This window comes from Schistocerca americana, chromosome X (assembly GCF_021461395.2).
Source record: "Schistocerca americana isolate TAMUIC-IGC-003095 chromosome X, iqSchAmer2.1, whole genome shotgun sequence".
Taxonomy (NCBI): domain Eukaryota; kingdom Metazoa; phylum Arthropoda; class Insecta; order Orthoptera; family Acrididae; genus Schistocerca; species Schistocerca americana.
Genome location: NC_060130.1, coordinates 640558688 through 640570740, shown reverse-complemented (window position 1 = coordinate 640570740; position 12053 = coordinate 640558688).

The following is a 12053-nucleotide window of genomic DNA, read 5'->3' as shown; positions in this document are numbered from 1 at the left end:
AAGTGGACACCAAGTGTCACGATTTTAAGGAAGAATGGGGAGAAAGGTACGTCTTTGTGGAAGTGTTGCCATTTCCCTCGATTCGATGCAGTGATACTAAACCAAAGATTTTATATTTTGAAAGCCACATGTCAGGTTCAAAAATCTCACCAACATTTTTGCTGCTTAGTTTGTGATATTCCAGTATAGGAACAGAAGGCCTAATGTAATCTGAATTATTGAAGTTTCTGTATCTCAGGCAACTACCACTGCCTGCTGGCTTCTTTGGGAGCATCAGTAGCATTCCCGCTGAAGCAATTAATTCTACCACTCACTGTACTATCTCACAATCCACAGTTTAAAAAAGTATTTGCTCTGAGGTAATTGGCAGTGTTGAAGACTTGGTTGCTGATCTATTGTCATCTCGCAATCTGTTGGAATGCTAATGGCAGGGAAGGTAGTAAGGTGTTAAGTGGTTGAAGGTCTTTTTAAGTTCTCATTTATTGCACCTGCAGTATTTTTTCCAACATGCGCCATGCTGACTCTCATGCTGCTCTGTGATCTAGTGTCCTTCATGTCTGCCAAATGTGCTCTGCTGCATTTCTGCGGAGCTGACACGGTCACCAGACTTTTGATTTTACACAGATACGTTGCATATGAACCACTGCCACTCAGTTCATGTATGAGGCTGCCCAACAGATTAAACAATCTCATTCTTATGAAAAAACACACTGGATGCAGTAAATAACTTTATTGAGAAGATATGCAAATCATTGGATCAGAGGAGTAAAGTCGCAGGTATCTTCTGTGATCTTTCAAAAGCATTTGACTCTGTTAACCATGACTTGCTTATTTACAAATTAAACAAATATGGGATTAAGGACAAAGCTCTGAAATGGCTCACATCATACTTGCACAACAGAAAGCAAAGGGTAAGTGTCACATCAAATGCAGTGAATTATTTTCTAAATGGAGTACAGTATCACAAGGTGTGCCTCAAGGCTCCATTTTTGGGCCAATCCTGTTCCTATTCTATGTAAATGACTTGCCCATAAATATAAATTCCCCATCAGTTCTGTTTGCAGATGATACTTCTGTTTTAATCGAAGATGATGCAGAAAAAATTCAAAGCTCCATTATGAGCACAATGAGTACTCTAGAAAACTGGTTCCAGTTAAATGGCTTGAAAATGAACATTGCAAAAACCAATATGGTACATTTCAAAACCAAACATTTGATTTGTGTGGATCTTAAAATACATCATCACAATCATCCTATGGAAGAAGTTAACACAGTCAAATTCCTAGGACTAAATGTGGACAACAACTTAAACTGGAGCACACATATTGAGTTCCTATCAAATAAACTTAGCAGCTTTGCATTTGCAATGCAAATACTAGCAAACTCTACTGACACGAGTACATGAAAAATAGCATATCATAGTTATTTTGAATCTGTCATTAGGTATGGTATCATTTTCTGGGGAAATTCAAGTAGTGTATCTCGAATACTGAAACTGCAAAAGAAAATTATAAGATACATGTGTAGTGCACAACAAACAGAATCTTGTCGCCCATTATTTCGGAACCTGCAAATCCTAACAGTTCCCTCCATATACATTTATGAAAATATAATCTTTGTTCACAGTAGACAAAAATTATTTGAGGAAAATCATTTTAACCACACATACAACACAAGAAATAAAAATAATTTTATGTTACCCACACACCATTTGAAATTAATGCACGAACTCCACAGTATATGGGGATGACAATATATAACAAGCTAATGGGTAAAAATATATTTAATATGAAGCCAGAGTCTAAAAATAAGGCTACAGCAGATTCTGTGGGAGAAATGCTGCTATTCAGTGGAAGAATTCAGAGGATGACATGATAATTTGAGCAAGGGGTAATTAATTGTTAGTCTTTTATTGTATGTGTAACAAAATTGTATTATTATTATGATACCATTTGTTAAAATCAGTTGTTGTAATTAATTGTTAGTTTATTGTATGTGTATTTTTATATTGTATTATTGTTATGGTACCATTTGTTAAAATCAGGTGTTGTATGTATATGGTAAAACTTTACCAAAATTTTGATGTGTCTCCTGTACCTGAATCAAATGATTTAGATTATGTACATTATGAAACTAATAAACCACAATTCACTGATGTTAGGAGACTAGCTTACATTTTCCTGCCTTTGACAGAAGTTTCCCATTGATTTTGTTTTGGTATTGACAGGAATGTTGGTGATCATATCTTCTTATTTCCTTTTATGTAAGATATACCTGAGGGAACAATTTGTAGGTTAGTTTTCATGACTTAATCATTCCATCTTTGTTCTCCATTATTCTTCTTTAAGTGTCATTTAACATGTATGTGTCGTGTGCTTCATACCTTCCATAACCAAGTGAAGTGGCACAGTGGTATGACACTTCACTCTTATGTAGTAGGGCAACTGTTCAAATGCCTGCCTTGCCATCCAGGTTCAAGTTTAGGTTTTCCATTTCCAACGGGAAGTTAAAACCTGATCATCGTCCTTTACGATTTCCACAGTGCTTAGTCCAGGTAGGAGGTACTCCTCTAGAAGGGTGTCTCATGTATTAATGCTCATTGTTCTGTGTGTGGCCTCTATCAACTCTCTAGCTTCCAAATCTGCATTGTTATCCAGCGATATGGCTTCCTTGACAATGAAACACTTGTGTCATTTTTTTCCAGTTAGCCATATCAATGTTGTATTTGACGTCTGTACCTGTTTATTTGTGGTAGCTATGTTTTCCTTCCCAATGATGAAACTGTGGATCACATGCTGCCATTCCACTCTCAACTATTCAAACAGGTTGACGTTCCTATGTTTGAAGTTGCTCCAACTTCCTCTTTGTTGGTTTACAAGGTGTATCCATTACCTCTAGACTGAGTTCATAATTGTTCCTTGTGGATGCCATTCGGAGTTGTCAATCAGGTGGCTATACCACAACACAAATTTTGTGTGTGCACACAACAGAGGCTCTGTCCATCATAAATGATTAATATTCTGTAGCCTAAGAACTCATCAATAACATAGGTGAATTGCAAATACATGGAAATCGGGACTCTCCTTTCTGGTTAACATTTCCACTCAACAGTGGCGAGAGCAATCATTGATATACTAGTGATCATTTTTGGCTTAAAATAAAGTTCCTTGGAGATATAGTACAGCAAAGATCAGCTCTTCTGTCACTTTTCAGACCTTGTGCAATATGCTTGCACTTTGGCTTGGCCATGTGTCATCACAAAGTACTTATATGAAGTACCATAAACTGGGATGACTTTGTGCCACTGTTTTGGTAATATCTTCTGAACATATGCCTTATCCAACAGACACAGGTCTTATTTCCTGGAGTGCATCTTTGGACCAAAAACACGCATGAACATTTCTGTCAAAGTGGTCCATTGCTACTCCAATTTGTACATAATGTATGGAGGTACCAGTGTCCCTTCTACACTGCCGACCATCACTAGTAATGTCTAAACGTTTGCTAAGTAGGAAAGTATTCCAGAATGCTTAGCATTATGGTTGGTGATGATAACTTCTCATTCCTTCATCATCTACCAGGTTCATTTCATTGTAGTTTCACACATGTCATGGAGATATGGCTACCATCTCCCTTGACAAATGATCAAAGACTGCACTGACTGTATCTGCATCAGCAGCTGCTCCATTTCCTGTGATATTTTGGGCAAACCTGTTGCTAATCTGTCGACTGTGTCAGGTCAGAAATGATTTAGCCTAATCTGTGCCTGGCAAATTATTTTTGAAGGCTGTACTCTGAATCCTATCAGTCCATATATAATTTTACAATAAACCACATACCCAGCAATGAAACTGGGAAACTGAAATCAGTATTTGCATCAGGATGTGCAGCAAACGTACACCCTCATCTTTTTACGTAAATGGTGTTTGTTCGCCCTGTGGTACATTTTCCCCAACATTTACTTCAGACTTTCTCCTCACTTATTTTTTTTGTAACACCGCTACCATATCATCAGAATAGCTCATGTAGGGGTGAGAACTTTTGACTTTTTTGTTTATCCGTGGCACCTTCTGAAACAATATTGTAATGTCAGAAACCACAACAGAGTCCAAATCTGAAGGCAGGATTATCAATGAAGTACAACACTTAGAACTAAAAGCGCATTTATTATTGACACTAGTGTACAGTCATTTATAAAAACATTAAATATTCCATACACAAACGTAAGATATTTCAAGAAGCTTTCAGAAATAATTGGTGGTGGTCCGGTTTATAAGGTTGATGCTATATCAACAATGTACTCCTTTCTTATAGCCGAGTTCACCTTTCCTCTGGAGGGAGCATTGTCTTGCTGTATGTTAACAATGCCTCAGTGATAATGGTCACTTGGTGTTTAGGCTTGTACAAGATGGGCTTCCACATGGAGTGACACGCAGCCATGTCGCAATCAAACAGTATGAATAATTTCGTAGAAAGTATAATGATGAGTTAAAAGTGTTAAGTCAGTTTGTATTATGTTTGTGAATTAGCAATTTTTTTGGAGGAACATACTGATAGTAGAACGTAAATGAAAAAGCTTCCGTGATCAGTGATTACCTGTTTAATTAGTGAGGAAATGCAATGTAGCAATGGTTACTTCGGTGTGAATGTGAAACAAGTACAAATTTAAAAAAATGACTGGATGAGTTTAGGCACTGTTAGGGAAGTGTGTTACGTGCCAAAGGGACAATAAAACAAATTAATTTGACTTGAATTGTTATTGTTTGAAAGTGACATTTTCCATTTTTTTAGTGAATAACTTTTCAAATATTAAAGTATAAGAGAAAACTGTTACACACATGGTCAGGTTTATTTTATAATGAATTGTGTTCTCTATGTAACGCTCCCACACTAGAGTCCAAAAGAGAAAATGTTAATATAAAATAACCAAAGACTAGAGCTTTATGGATTTGAACCGGTAACCCAAAGCATGCCAGCTAGCAACACTAACTACTACATGACACCGGTGGCACCAGAGGTCATGGCACTGCTTCCTCTTCTGAAGAAACAGTGACCCTGCTGTTTCAGAAGTCCTCATTGGAGCTGACTACAGCACCATGGAGATAGAGCTTTTCAATGGTCCTCTGTATGGCAGTGCTGGCAGGTCCTAGTTTTCTGGTCATGTTGTTACATCCTCTTCACTATGATGAGCTTTGAAGTAGCCCCTCTTGTCAAAGCTTCATGATCCTTGATTGAATATGCAGGTTCCTTGAACCTCCCATTGCCAATCTATGCCTTTAGGGGCCAGTAAGGCTTCATATGGAAGACATGGATGGCATCTTTGAAGAAAAGTCATAATCCTCTTTCAGAGACAATATATAAAATATGACTCAAAGTAGCACTTTAGAAACTTTTCACATAGTCCTACTTTCTGTACAGGCATAAAAATCCAAATCAAATCTCCTGGGCTGTATCTTTTGGTTGGTGCTTGGCATTATAGCACTCTTAGTCCATTTCCTGGATGTTCAGGGTTTGTACGCACACCATCTGACTTGTTTCTTTGGTCCTTGTGATCAGGTGTTCTGCATAGTCATCCTGAGTATTGTACAGTTTTAACAGAAACAGTGTATCCATTGTCGTTTCGGATTTATGGCCGTGTAGCAGAAAGAACAATGTCAAGTCTGTAGTGTATTGCTTAATTGTGTTATATACGAATGTCTCGATGGGCAATACTTTATCCAAATCTGTCAGTTCAGAATCAACATACATCGACTGCATATCTGCCAGCATCTTATTACAGCATTCCCAGAGGCCATTCATCTGTGGATGTAAGTGGTTGTCATCTTGCACGTTTTGCAATGTGAAATTAGCTCTGATACTACTCTTGCCTGGTAAACTTTTCCATGGCCAGAGATCATTATATGGGGTGCTCCGCACTGCAAAATGATGTCTTCTCCAAGGAACCTTGAAATTTCTAGCATTTCAGCCGTTGGCACAGTTTTAGTAACAGCATAACAGTTGAGGTAATCAGTGGAGACTATTACCTATCAATCCCTGTTTATCAACTTTGGCAACTTACCCAAGAGATTGATTCCATTTCGGTGTAATGGCGTTGGTGCAGGCAACAAGGGGACCATCTATGCAGGAGGTAATTGCTGCATGTGCTTTCTGTGTTTGCATTAATTAGTGGCTCACATAGTGTGTAATGTGACCAGTACAGCCCTGGGCAGTGATAACTGTGTCCGATTCTGTCTAGTCTTAACAAATCTCAGATGATCAACTGTTGGAGACAACCAAATCTGCTCTATTGAATGATAGTTCCTCTTACAGAACGCTTTGATAATCAATTAGAATTTTCTTTGATTGGCTCCTCCTCCATTTGAGGCTTTGTGGTTTTCAGCAGTACTGCATCTTGCCTCTGTTCAGCAGCAGTGTTATTTAATACAGTGATGACTGAGATTTCAGCCACATTGTTGTGTTCAGCCAAATGATTTCTTGAAAGGCAGTCACCATCTTCGTGTCTGTGTGCACTTTTGTATACCACTGTGACATATTTCTGAAGCCTTGGTACCCATATCGTCAGTCGACCAGATGGATCCTTCAGGCTGTTCAGAAAATGGTGTTCATCAAGACAGTGAATAGTTTGCCACATAAATATGGTCAGAACCTGTTGATGGCCCAAAAAAGTAAAGGCATTCTTTCTCAGTTGTAGAGCAGTTCACCTCAGCTGATGCATCTTGAGTACTCTCTACTACCTTTTTCAGCACCTTCCTGAATTTGTACTACAACTGCTCCTACTCCAAAATCGCTAGCATCTGCACAAAGTTCTGTTTCTGTATTCTCGTCACACAATGTTAGAACTGGAGATGATGATATACCTCTGTGAGGGCAAGGAATGATCTTTCTTGCCCAGTGTTCTGAGAAAATTTGGCATTTCCCTGTCATAGTTCTTGCAAAGGACATGCCTTGGTACAGAAGTCTTTCATGAATCACCAGTTGTATGAGCACATTCTAAGGAAACTTCTCACATCAAGAATGTGCCAAGGATCTGTGAGGGCTTACATTTTTGGATCAGTATGGCCTCCATTGATATTCACTAGTTGTCCCAAGATTTTTATTTCTCTGGCAGTGAAGAGGTAAATTTTTGGATTTGAGTGGAGGCCTGCAGCCTGAACACTCTTCAACATAGTTGTCAGGCAGCTTGCATGTACTTCAAAGGTCTTAAAACAGCAGTGTCATCCAGATATCAAATACATGTCCATTTAAGGTATCAAAGGGCATTGTCCATAATATGTTCGAGGATGGCTGGAGCGTTACACAGTCCAATTGACATTTCTTTGAACTCTGAGGCCGTCAGAAGTTACGAAGGCAGTCTTCTCCCTAGTCAGACTCATCAGCATCAATTTGCCAGGAGCCTGAATGTACACAGTTGTGAAATATTTTGCTCCTTCGAAGCAGTCTAGGATGCCATCAATGCAAGGCAATGGGTAGAATTTTGTTCAGGCGTTGGTAGTCAATGCAGAAATGCCATGTGCCATTCTTTACAAGTACTACAGGAGAGGTCGAACGTTCAATGATGTAATCTTGCAGCATCTTCTCCACTTCCTCTGGGACTATCCATCTTTCAGCTGACAACACTCTGTACAAGTGCTGTCTAGTTGCTAGAAAATCCCTCGAGTTGATAGGTGTTTTACTATGGGCTGCAGTACCAGAGTGTCCCCACAGTGGTGTGCTATCCTCTGTGCTCCAAACATCTGTTGTTCTACTCGACGTAGAAACTGATTGTGCCTGTAGCAGTTGTTTGATCGCTGCACCAATTAGTCCAAGTTGACAGTTCATTCTTCATGGTGCATTTGACCAGTGATGGAGATTGGAGTCAAAGGTTTATACACTTCTTTGACATTCGTATCTGCTGTCTCTTGTGTACTCACTCCATTTGACATTTCTGGCTGCCATACACTGCTGTATCTCTTCCCCTAACATCTTGCGTATGGAGGGTGGCAAGCTCATTATGCCCTTCTACATCTGCTATAGGGTCCACATTTGGCAGCCGATCATACCTCGTTTGTTAGACACTTCTCGGTTCCATTTCCTCGATTCACTGGCAACACTTGAGAATTTACTCTGTCATTGTCATTCTCTTGACCAGAACTGGTACACATCCCCTACAATTCCTTTCATGAAGTGTGACATTTTGTTGGCTTGTAATATTCAGATTTACGATGTAGCATGGGGACAAAACATTCAGAATGTGCGACTGTTGTTTCCCTATGATGTGGGACCCCGTTCTACATAATTCGATAAATGCATAGAAGTAAATATTTGAAGAAACACATTTTTAAAATGTCATACCAAAATGCTAATTACATAAACTAGACAATTTAACATTTACACTGCTTTTGTAGCTATGATTGCGGCTGTGTGTTCCACTGTTCCAAACTTTTCATTGTTCAAAAGTCAATAAATGCACGGATGGAAGTTAAAATTATTTTAATATGCACATTCAAAGTGCTTTTTCTGTTTATATTTCATCTTTAACATTAATTACAAAGAAAGCTTCTCTAATGTTTACTTTGCATAGAAAAACATTGATATACTACACTATGACTCTGTAGTATCATACTTTTCCAAAAAGATTTCATAAGTGAAATTACTAAATAGCAACAAGCAGTCCAACAATACTAAACAAGAAATCTATTGATCACTTTCAAAAACATCCTTACAAAAATCCTCTGCTCCTTCTGATACATTAAACTGCCTTATAAGATCCAAGACACTGTTCTTTTCTTTGCTGACCATGTTGTTCTTTTCAAAGGGGTTGCTTTGCTCACTTCCCGGATTTCCATACCTCAACTTCTACAGGACTTTCATTATAAGTGCCCAACATGTTGCCAAGGTTGTTTAAATTACTCACTAGAAGTTTTGCTGGAAAGCCCTCGCACATCCTCCATGCAGTATGCTATCTCTCCCCATACAATTTCTGTACTTTTGGAGCCCTGAAGAAAGGTATTCCTGGCTGTAGATTTACTTTGGACAAAGAGATGTGCTCCTAGGTGCAATGATAGTTCTTTAGGCAACCACAAACATTTTTCCAAGAAGGTGTGATATCATCTGAAGTCAGATCAACTGCTTCCTACGACTTTTGGGTTCACTGGTGGTAGCCCATGTGAACAGGCATTTTCTTGTTGAATTTCTTGGATGCTTTCACTCTTTAACTGGATTTCCTACCACCTGAGCACTCAGCTACATGTATACCATTTTCTGAATCACTTGTATTAATTTCCATTTTATAGTTTGCCAGCCTACTCTCTTACTGCGAGCTTTTCCCTGAGCAATTATCAGGAGTTAATGTTGTTGTGGAAACCACTAACTGCTGCTGTTGGTTCTGGTGGCAAGTGCTTGCCTATATTTCAGGAAACACTCTCACACTATCATTGACATTGAAGTAGAGCACAGTTATGATTTATCAACTTTTTCTTTAACTGGCAAAGATCAGATACAAGGTTTGCAAAAACTCTTTAGTTTGCAACAGCAAATATTAGATTTTGACAAACCATTTCATCAGGTCATGGAGGCTAACAAGCTTGATTTCATGATTTGAAACTACAAAAATCTGGATTATGAAAAAAACATTCCTCCTGTGTTGTTCTGTTAGGAGGACTTGCTGCTGACTGTTGCCAAATGTTTTCTTCAGTTTGGCCTGGAATTTGTCCCAGTTATCAAGCTTCTCTTTGTTGTTCTTGAACTATTGCTGGGTTTTTCCAAGTATACATTGGCCAAATGTGGCATCTTACCTGTTGTGACACCAATGTACAGTCACAGAATAAGTAACACCCTGGGTGGAGAGTGCTGCTATTCAGTGACCCACAGCACGCCAGCCAGTGACATTGACCATTACACTACACTGATGGCACCAGAGCTCACACAAAAGCTATATCCATGAAAAATCAGTATTTTGAATAACAGTACAGGACAAATTTAATCAGTTTTTTGGTAATTTGCAACATTAATGCTATTTCGTCTTCATATTAGTAGCCACAGTAATGACTTCCTCTTCATTGTTATTTAATGACAGTATAAGAGCATCATAAAATACACTGATGATTTGGCAGAAGCAACCAAAGGAGGATGTGAATGATGAATACAGCTGTAGATAGCACCACTATCTGGCCAACTTTAACACCTTGACTGCCACACACTTAGTTATGGATGTTTCACCACCAGGCTAGGAATGGTGCACCCACACAACAGTAAAACATGTTAAGGAACTTCATTACTTGTGGTGGAAGTAATACAAACTGCCAGTAGGTGTTTGTTTAGAAGAAACTGCAGATTCTGCAAAGCCACACAGTTTTATAGTATCCATGGAAGACATTTCTTCTGGCAAAAAGTTAATTAATTAATTTTGAAGTGGTTACCAGCTCATCTGCATCCACAGATAAGATATCTAAAAGCTGTTAGAAGCAAATGCCATGCTAAAAATTGTTCAGGCTCTTGGACAATATTGTACAAGTTGCAAATAAAAATGAGTAGTTAAACTCAACTGGTATATTTACAACAAACACAGGCAGATTCCATTTTCCACATTTATTCAATGACAGTTGTAAATTAGCCTCACTGCAGGTTGGTTTCATTGGTACTCATAAGAGAAACTGTACATAAAGTCTTAACCAGTTATATAGTCAAACTTCAGTTTATGCATTATTGTTGTCGATTAAACGAAGTTGGGAAATCTTAGCATCATCTTGGAGTAGTCTATGTTTTCTATTCCATACCTGGTGAAGGCTGGCAATGGAGCCTTTGCAATTACACTAACAATTGTTGTTGTGGTCTTCGGTCCTAAGACTGGTTAGATGCAGCATCTTTATCACATTTGCTTCTTTACTGCAACCCACACTGACTTCAATCAGTTTCCTGTCGTGAAACATTGATTTCTAAAGTTTTTTGCCCCCAACCCCTCCCTATCTTCTCTCTCAGCACGTACACAACTTCATCCATGACCTTGATATTTCAGGATAAGCCAGTCTCCTGTTTTAGTCATGTTGTACCACAAGTTTAATTTGACTACTCTTTTCCATTAGTTGATATTCATCTTAAAACATCTTTCGAGACTATTCATTCTGTTCAACTGCTCTTCCAAATTTTTGGTTGTCCGACAGAATTACAAGGGGCATTCAATAACTAATGCAACACATTCCTCCCCCCTCCCCCCCCCCCCCCCCTCGGCCATTTTCTGTGATGGGGGACTTAGTGAGATATTCCCACTTCAGTTCCTATAGTTTCATGTAGTTCTGATACATGGTGGCACTATATGTAGCCTTTAAAATGGCTTCTGTAACTGAGGAATGTTTTAAGCAGAGAGCTGTCACCGAGTTTCTTTTGGCGGAAAACCAAAGCATCATAGATATTTACAGGCACTTGCAGAAAGTCTACAGCGACCTGGCAGTGAACAAAACCATGGTGAGTCATTGGGTGAGCCGTCTGTCATCATCACAACATGGTAGTGCAAACTTGTCCACTATGCTGGCCAGCCATACACAGCTTTGACTCCTGCAATGTTGGAATGTGTGGACACATTCATTTGAGGTGATCTACAGATCACAGTCAAACACCTTGCTGCACAACTGGATGTTTCTGTTGGTTGTGCTGACATGCTCATCCACCAGCTGTGGTACACAAAATCTGCGTGCCCGCTGGGTTCCTCACTACCTAACAGAACACCATGAAGAGCAATGAAGGACCATCTGTGCAGAACTGCCTGTGCATTACGGGGCTGATCATTACAATTCTTTGTTGAACGTTATCACAGGCTATGAAACGTGGGTTCATCACTTTGAACTGGAACGGAAACAGCAATCTATGGTGTAGCACAACACCAACTCTCCTCTGAAGTAAAAGTCCAAAGCCACGCCCTCAGCTGGTCAAGTCATGGGAATGGTCTTCTGGGACTCTGAGGTTGTTATTCATCCACGAGAAGCTCACAAAACTTCATGGGATTGTTCTTTGCTCACCCACCTTGCAGGCCAGATCTCCAGACTTCCATCTGTTTGGCCCAATAAAGAATGCACTTCATG